Raw genomic sequence first — 6,627 nt, forward strand, 5'->3', positions numbered from 1 at the left:
TTTCTGTTTCTGTCTCAGATTTTGGGGTCTCAGTTCTGATTTTGGGGTCCTGGTGCTGATTTGGGGTCTCTATTTCTGATTTGGGATCCCTGGGTGATTTTGGGGGTCTCTGTTTTGGATTTGGGGATCCCCAGGTGCTGATTTTGGGGTCCCAGTTCTGATTTGGGGTGTTCCTGTTCCTGATTTGGGGTCTCTGTTTCTGTCTCAGATTTTGGGGTCCCAGTTCTGATTTTGGGGTGTCTCTGTCCCTGTCTCTGATTTTGGGGTGTCTCTGTTCCTGATCTGGGGTTTCTGTCTCTCTGTTTTTGGGGTTCAGGGCCGAGGCTGCCCCGGGCTCGGAGCCGCCGCTGTCCCTGCAGGGAAACCCCGAGGAGATCGACCTGGACGAGGAGGGGGAGGAGCCCGACGGTACCGGGGGGCGGGGCCTGGGGAGGGGGCGGGGCCTGGGGAGGGGGCGGGGCCTGGGGATGGGGGAGGGGCCTGGGGATGGGGGCGAGGCCCGACGGTACCTGGGGGCGGGGCCTGATGGTACCGGGGGCGGGGCCTGGGGATGGGGGAGTGGCACGGGGAGGGGGAGGGGCCCGAGAGTACCGGGGGGAGGGGCCTGGGGGAGGGGCCTTGGGATGGGGGCGAGGCCTGACAGCACCGGGGGGGAGGGGCATAAGGAGGGGGAGGGGCCCAAAGGTACCAGTGGGAGGGGCCTGGGTGGGGGAGGGGCACTGGCATTGGGGGGAGGGGCTGAAAATGAGGGGCAGGGGGAAGGGTGGGGGATGGGCGAGTGCCCCTCCCCGGCCCCCCCCCCCCCCGTTTCTCTCCCCTCCCCCCCCAGAGGTGCAGCTGGAGCAGAGGAAGGTCCCGGCCTCGGTTTTCGGGGGGCTCAAGGACGACTGAGACCCCCCCCACCCCCCGCCCCTCCCCCACCCCCTGCCCATCCCCCACCCCCCAATAAAAACAAACCCAAAATTTCTTTGGACACGGCCTTGGCTGCCCCTCCCCCTCCCCACTCAGATTTTGGGGTGGCCCCTCCCCCGCCCCCAAGCCCCGCCCCCAGCCGCGGTGCCACGCCCGGTGTGGGGGAGGGGCGGGGGTGACCCCCAGTTCAGCCTTTATTGCCCGGGGGGGTCCCCGGGGCGCGCAGGAGCCGCTGGGCGAAGGCCTGTTCCAGCTGGGGGGGGGGACCCAAAAATACCCCAAAAATACCCACCTGAGACCCCCAAAAATATCCCAAAAATACCCCAAAAATACCCCGAAAATACCCACCTGAGACCCCCGAAAATATCCCAAAAATACCCCAAAATCAGCCCCTGAGAGACCCCCGAAAATACCCCCAAAATACCCCAAAATACCCCGAAAATACCCACCTGAGACCCCCAAAAATACCCCAAAAATACCCCAAAATCAGCCCCTGAGACCCCCCCGAGACCCCCGAAAATACCCCCAAAATACCCCTGAGACCCCCCCAAAAATATCCCCTGACACCCCCGAAAAAATCCCAAAATCAGCCCCTGAGACCCCAAAAAATACCCCCAAAATAGCCCAAAATCCCCCCAAAAACCCCCCAAAATCCCCCCGAGACCCCCAAAAATCCCCCAAAATCAGCCCCTGAGACCCCCAAAACTACCCCCAAATACCCCAAAAATCCTCCCCCAAAATCCTCCTGAGACCCCCCCAAAAATGCCCCAAAAATCCCCCCCGAGACCCCCAAAATTCCCCAAAAAATCCCGAGACCCCCCAAAAATACCCCCAAAATCCCCTGAGACCCCCTAAAAATCCCCCCCGAGCGCCCCCAGACCCAAAATCCTCCCAAAGAAAAACCCCAGGACCCCCAAAACCCCTCAGGGATCCCCCCCCCCAAACCCCCCAAAACCCCCTGGACCCCCCAAAATCCCTGAAAGACCCCCCAGGGCTCCTTGGGGCCCCCTCCCCTCCCCCACCTCCAGCAGCAGCCCCTCCCCCTCCCCGGGGGGGCGGAGCTCCAGGGTCACGCGGTGCGGGGGGAGGGGCCCGAGCCCGGCCCGGTGCAGCTCCAGCTCTGGGGGGGGGAGGGGCGGGGTCAGAAAAGGGGGAGGGGCAAAGACGGGGGGAGGATTTGGGGTCCGGCCCCCCCCCACCCGGTGTTTTGGTCTCTCCCACCCGGAAGTTGCTCCTCCCAACCGGAAGTTGCTCTCTACACCGGAAGTCGCTCTACCCAACCCCCTCCCCCCGGAAGTTGCTCTCGGCCGGAAATCTCCCTTCCCAGAACTTTCTGGCCCCTCCCCCGGAAGTTGCTGGTTCCAAGCCGGAAGTTCCTTTTTCCACTCCCGGAAGTCACTCTTATCTACCGGAAGTTGGTCTCCCTTTCCCGGAAGTTGCTTTCCCCTCCCCGAAGTTGCACTTTCCAACCCGGAACTTTTTCTTTCTAATCCCGGAAGTTGCTCTCCTCGCCTGGAAATTGGTCTCCCTTCCCCGGAAGTTGCCCTCCACTCTTGGAAGCTTCTCCCCGGAAGTTGTTGTCAACACCCCCCCACGAAGTTTTTTCCTTCTCCCCAGTCCGGAAGTTGTTCTCTCCCACCGGAAGTCGCTGTCCCTTCCCCGGAAGTTGGTCGCTCCCTCCCGGAAGTCTCTCTACACACCCGGAAGTTGCTGTCCCCGGAAGTTGGTCTCTCCCTCCCGGAAGTTGCTCTCTCCCTCCCGGAAGTCTCTCTACCCCCGGAAGTTCCTCTCCCCCTCAGAAGTTCCTTCACTAATCCCGGAAGTTCCTCCCCCTCCCCCGGAAGTTCCCCCCTCCCCCCGGAAGTGCCTCTCACCCTCCCGGAAGCGTTTGGCATCAAACGGCTGCAGCAGCGCCCCCTGGGGGAGGGGCCCGTGCGGGGCGTGGGGCGCGCTGAGCACGGCGGGGGCGGGGCCGGGGCCGGGCCGCAGGCGCAGGAAGAGCCCCCGGGGGGCGCTGCTGAGCAGCAGCCCCCGGCCCCCCCCCCGCGGGCAGCAGCAGGCGCGGCAGCGGCGGCGGCGCCGCCCCGGCCCCGGGCCCGCCCAGCAGGTACTCGCCCGGCGGCAGCGCCGCCTCCCAGGCCGGGGCGGGGCCGCGGAGCAGCCGCAGCAGCAGCGCCGCGTCCCCTGCGGGAAAAGGGGCGGGGTCAGCGCCGGGGGCGGGGCTAAAGGGCGGGGTGGGAATGAAAGGGGCGGGGTCACAGCGATGGGCGGGGCTAAAGGGTCGGATATAAATTAAAGGGGCGGGGTCACGGCGAGGGGCGGGGCTAAAGGTGGGGTGGGAATGAAAGGGGCGGGGTCACAGCGAGGGGCGGGGCTAAAGGGTCGGATATAAATTAAAGGGGCGGGGTCACGGCGAGGGGCGGGGCTAAAGGTGGGGAGTGGGGTGTGGCTAAAGGGTATAAATGAAAGGGGCGGGGTCACCGCCAGGGGCGGGGCTAAATGGTGAGGTACAAATGAAAGGGGTGGGGTCACAGAGGGGGTGGGGCTTCAGGGTGGGGTAGAAAGGGGCGGGGTCACAGCAATGGGCGGGGCTAAAGGTGGGGAGTGGGGCGTGGCTAAAAGGATGGTGGTGGGTATAAATGAAAGGGGCGGGGCCATAGAGTGGGGGGGGTGGAGCCAAAGCTCCGCAGGTTTGAGGGAGGAGCCAATACTGGGGCTGTGTTGGAGGCGTGGCCATGATTAGCTCCTCCCATTTGGGGGCGTGGCTTACCTTGTGCAGGGGGGAGGGGCTCTGCGCTCTCCACCTCGATGCGCAGCGGCAGCACTTCCGGGGGCGGAGCCTCTGCTGAAGGGGCGGGGTCAGGCCTAGGCCAGGCCCCATTGCTCCGCCCCCAGGGCCGCCCCAGCCCCAGAATTGTCCCAGAAACGCCCCCAACCCCCCCCGGTCTCACCGGGCTTTTCCTCATCCGGGCTCCCGTCCCGGCTCTCGGGGGGCGGGGTCGGTGGGAGGGGCTCCGTGGGGCTCAGCCCCGCCTCCTTCTGCCTCTGCCGGCCCTTGGGGGGCTTGGGCTCTGTTGGGAGGCAGCACAGAAAGGGTTAACGCGGGTCTGACCCCTGCACCCCTCCCCCCGCCCTTCCGGTGCCCCATTTGGCCCCTCCCCCAGTGCTCCGGTGGTTTGGTTCCCCCATCTCGAGACGCCTGATTTGGGGGTTCCCCCACATCCAGTCCCCTGCCCCCGTTTCCTGTGTGTCCCACCATAATGAGTCCCCATTTCCGGTGTGTCCCCTCCATTTTCGGTGTGTCCCCCCAATATTCACTCCCCATTTTCCGGTGTGTCCTCCCATATTCCGTCCCCATGTCCTGTGTGTCCCCCTATATTCAGTCCCTCAAACCCATTTCCGGTGTGTCTCCCCCATATCTGATCCCCATTTCCCGTGTGTCCCCTCATATTCTGTCCCCATTTCCGGTGCGTGCCCCCAATCTCCATCTCCCGTTCGATGCCCGCATTGTCTGTTCCCCCCGCTCCCTTTCCCGTTCCCGTCCCCGTTCCCGTTCCGCTCCCGCTCCCGGCGCTCACCGCGGGCGGGCAGCACCCGGTACACGCGGTAGGGGCAGGGCCCGTCCGAGCGGCCGCGGCCCGGCAGCTGCCGGAACTCGGGGCTCCGCGCCAGGGCGCAGCGCAGCCGCGTCTTCCACCCCGCGGGGTCGGGGGGGTTCCCGGGCCGGAGCCGCCCCTTGTACTCCGCCCACGCCTGCGGGGAGCCACGGGCTCAAACCGCGCCCACGGCCACGCCCAGCTCATTTGCATAGCGCAGACCCCGCCACCTGCGCAAAGCCCCACCCTGCAGCTGTCCCGGTCCCGCCCCCACACTGGCTCCTCCCCCCGAGGGGGTGTGGCCGAAGCCCCGCCTCTTCCCGTGGGTTTGCTCAGCGCTCACATAGCCCCGCCCTCTTCTTAGCTCCTCCCTCTTTCCCTGTTTTAAGCCCCGCCTCTCAACCAGGCCCCGCCCATCACCTCATAGAGCCTCGTTCCTCACTTTAGCGAAGCCCCGCCCACCGCCAAGCCCCGCCCCACTGTGCACAGCCCCGCCCCTGACTGTACAAACCGTTGTTATTGGCCCCACCCCTCACTGTGCCGGGCCCCGCCCCTGGCCCTGCAATGCCCCGCCCCTAACCCAGCACAGCCCCAGCCCTGGCCCCGCCTCCTCCGAGCCGCGGCCCCGCCTCTGACCCTGCGGGCCCCGCCCCTCAGTCTGCACAGCGCCACCTCTTCGTATAGCCCTGCCCCACTCTGCATAGCCCCGCCCCTCACCCTGCAGGCTCCGCCCCTCAGTACATAGCCCCGCCCCTCACATTCGCCCCTTTATGTGACCTCCTGTGCAGTGCATAGCTCCGCCCCCAGCCCCGCCCCTACCCTATGGAGCCCCGCCCTTCAGTCGCTCTAGCCCCGCCTCTCAGTCCCTGCCCGTCCCTTTGCATAGTCCCACCCCTACCCTGCCTAGCCCCTTCCCTGGTGCTGTAGCCCGCCCCTCCGCGCTATTGTCCCGCCCCCAGTCTGCATAGCCCCGCCCCCACTCTGCATGGCCACGCTCCCACTCTGCATAGCCCCACCCCTCTGTCGCTCTAGCCCCGCCCCTCCCGCCCCCCACCCTGCAGAGCACCGTCCTTAGCCCCCTCGCTCGCTGTGGCCCCGCCCCTCACTCTGCATAGCACCACCCCTCGGTCGCTCTAGCCCCGCCTCTCAGTCCCCCCCCGCCCTTTGCATAGTCCCACCCCCACCCTACCTAGCCCCGCCCCTGGTGCTGTAGCCCCGCCCCCACCCTGCCTATCCCGCCCCCGGCGCTGTGGCCCCGCCCCTACCCTGCTTAGCCCCGCCCCCGGTGCTGTAGCCCCGCCCCCGGCGCTGTGGCCCCGCCCCTACTCTGCATAGCGCCGCCCCCGCCCCGTCGCGGGCGCCGCTCCGGCCGCCGTGCGCCCAGGGGATCCGGAGCGCCGTGCGCGCCGCGTCGTCCCAGCGCAAACCCGGGAAGCGCCCGCTCTGCAGCTGCGCCAGCAGCCACGGCCGCAGCCGCCGCGGGCCGCCCTCCGCCATCCCGCACCGCCCCGGGGACTCCGGGGACACCGGGGGGAGAGGGGACACCGGGGAAACCGGGGACACCGTGGGGAGAGGGGAGAGAGGGGACAGAGGGGACAGAGGGACAGAGGGGACAGAGGGACAGAGGGACAGAGGGGACAGAGGGATAGAGGGACAGAGGGATAGAGCGGACACCCGGGAGCGAGGGGAAACCGGGGAGAGAGGGGACAGCGGGGACAGCGGGGAAACCGGGGACACCGTGGGGAGAGGGGAGAGAGGGGACAGAGGGATAGAGGGACAGAGGGGACAGAGGGACAGAGGGGACAGAGGGATAGAGGGACAGAGGGATAGAGCGGACACCCGGGAGCGAGGGGAAACCGGGGAGAGAGGGGATAGAGGGACAGAGGGACGAGGGGACAGCGGAGGGACCCGGGGCGATCCCGGGGGGAGCTGAAGGGCCCGGGGGGAGCTGAAGAGCCCGGAGCGGTCCCGGGGGAAGCTGAAGGACCCGGAGCGATCCCGGGGGGAGCTAAAGGGCCCGGAGCGATCCCGGTGCCGATCCCGGGGCTCGGGGCCGCTGAGCGCTCCCGGTGCCGATCCCGGGGCTCGGGGCCGCTGAGCGCTCCCGGACTCGCCGAGC

At 67.3% G+C, this 6,627-nt stretch overlaps 1 long non-coding RNA gene across 1 annotated transcript; it reads right to left on the bottom strand.

Moving 5' to 3' along the window:
- Window positions 1-1,038: 1,038 nt before the first annotated feature.
- On the bottom strand, window positions 1,039-2,921 carry LOC115916335. The gene is made up of 3 exons (XR_004061594.1): window positions 2,787-2,921; window positions 1,935-2,032; window positions 1,039-1,165 (listed from the first exon to the last, which is right to left on the bottom strand). It is a non-coding gene; the product is annotated as an uncharacterized LOC115916335 (long non-coding RNA).
- Between the last annotated feature and the right edge of the window lie 3,706 nt (window positions 2,922-6,627).

The sequence above is a fragment of the Camarhynchus parvulus genome, unplaced genomic scaffold, assembly GCF_901933205.1.
Source record: "Camarhynchus parvulus unplaced genomic scaffold, STF_HiC, whole genome shotgun sequence".
In the NCBI taxonomy this organism is placed as follows: domain Eukaryota; kingdom Metazoa; phylum Chordata; class Aves; order Passeriformes; family Thraupidae; genus Camarhynchus; species Camarhynchus parvulus.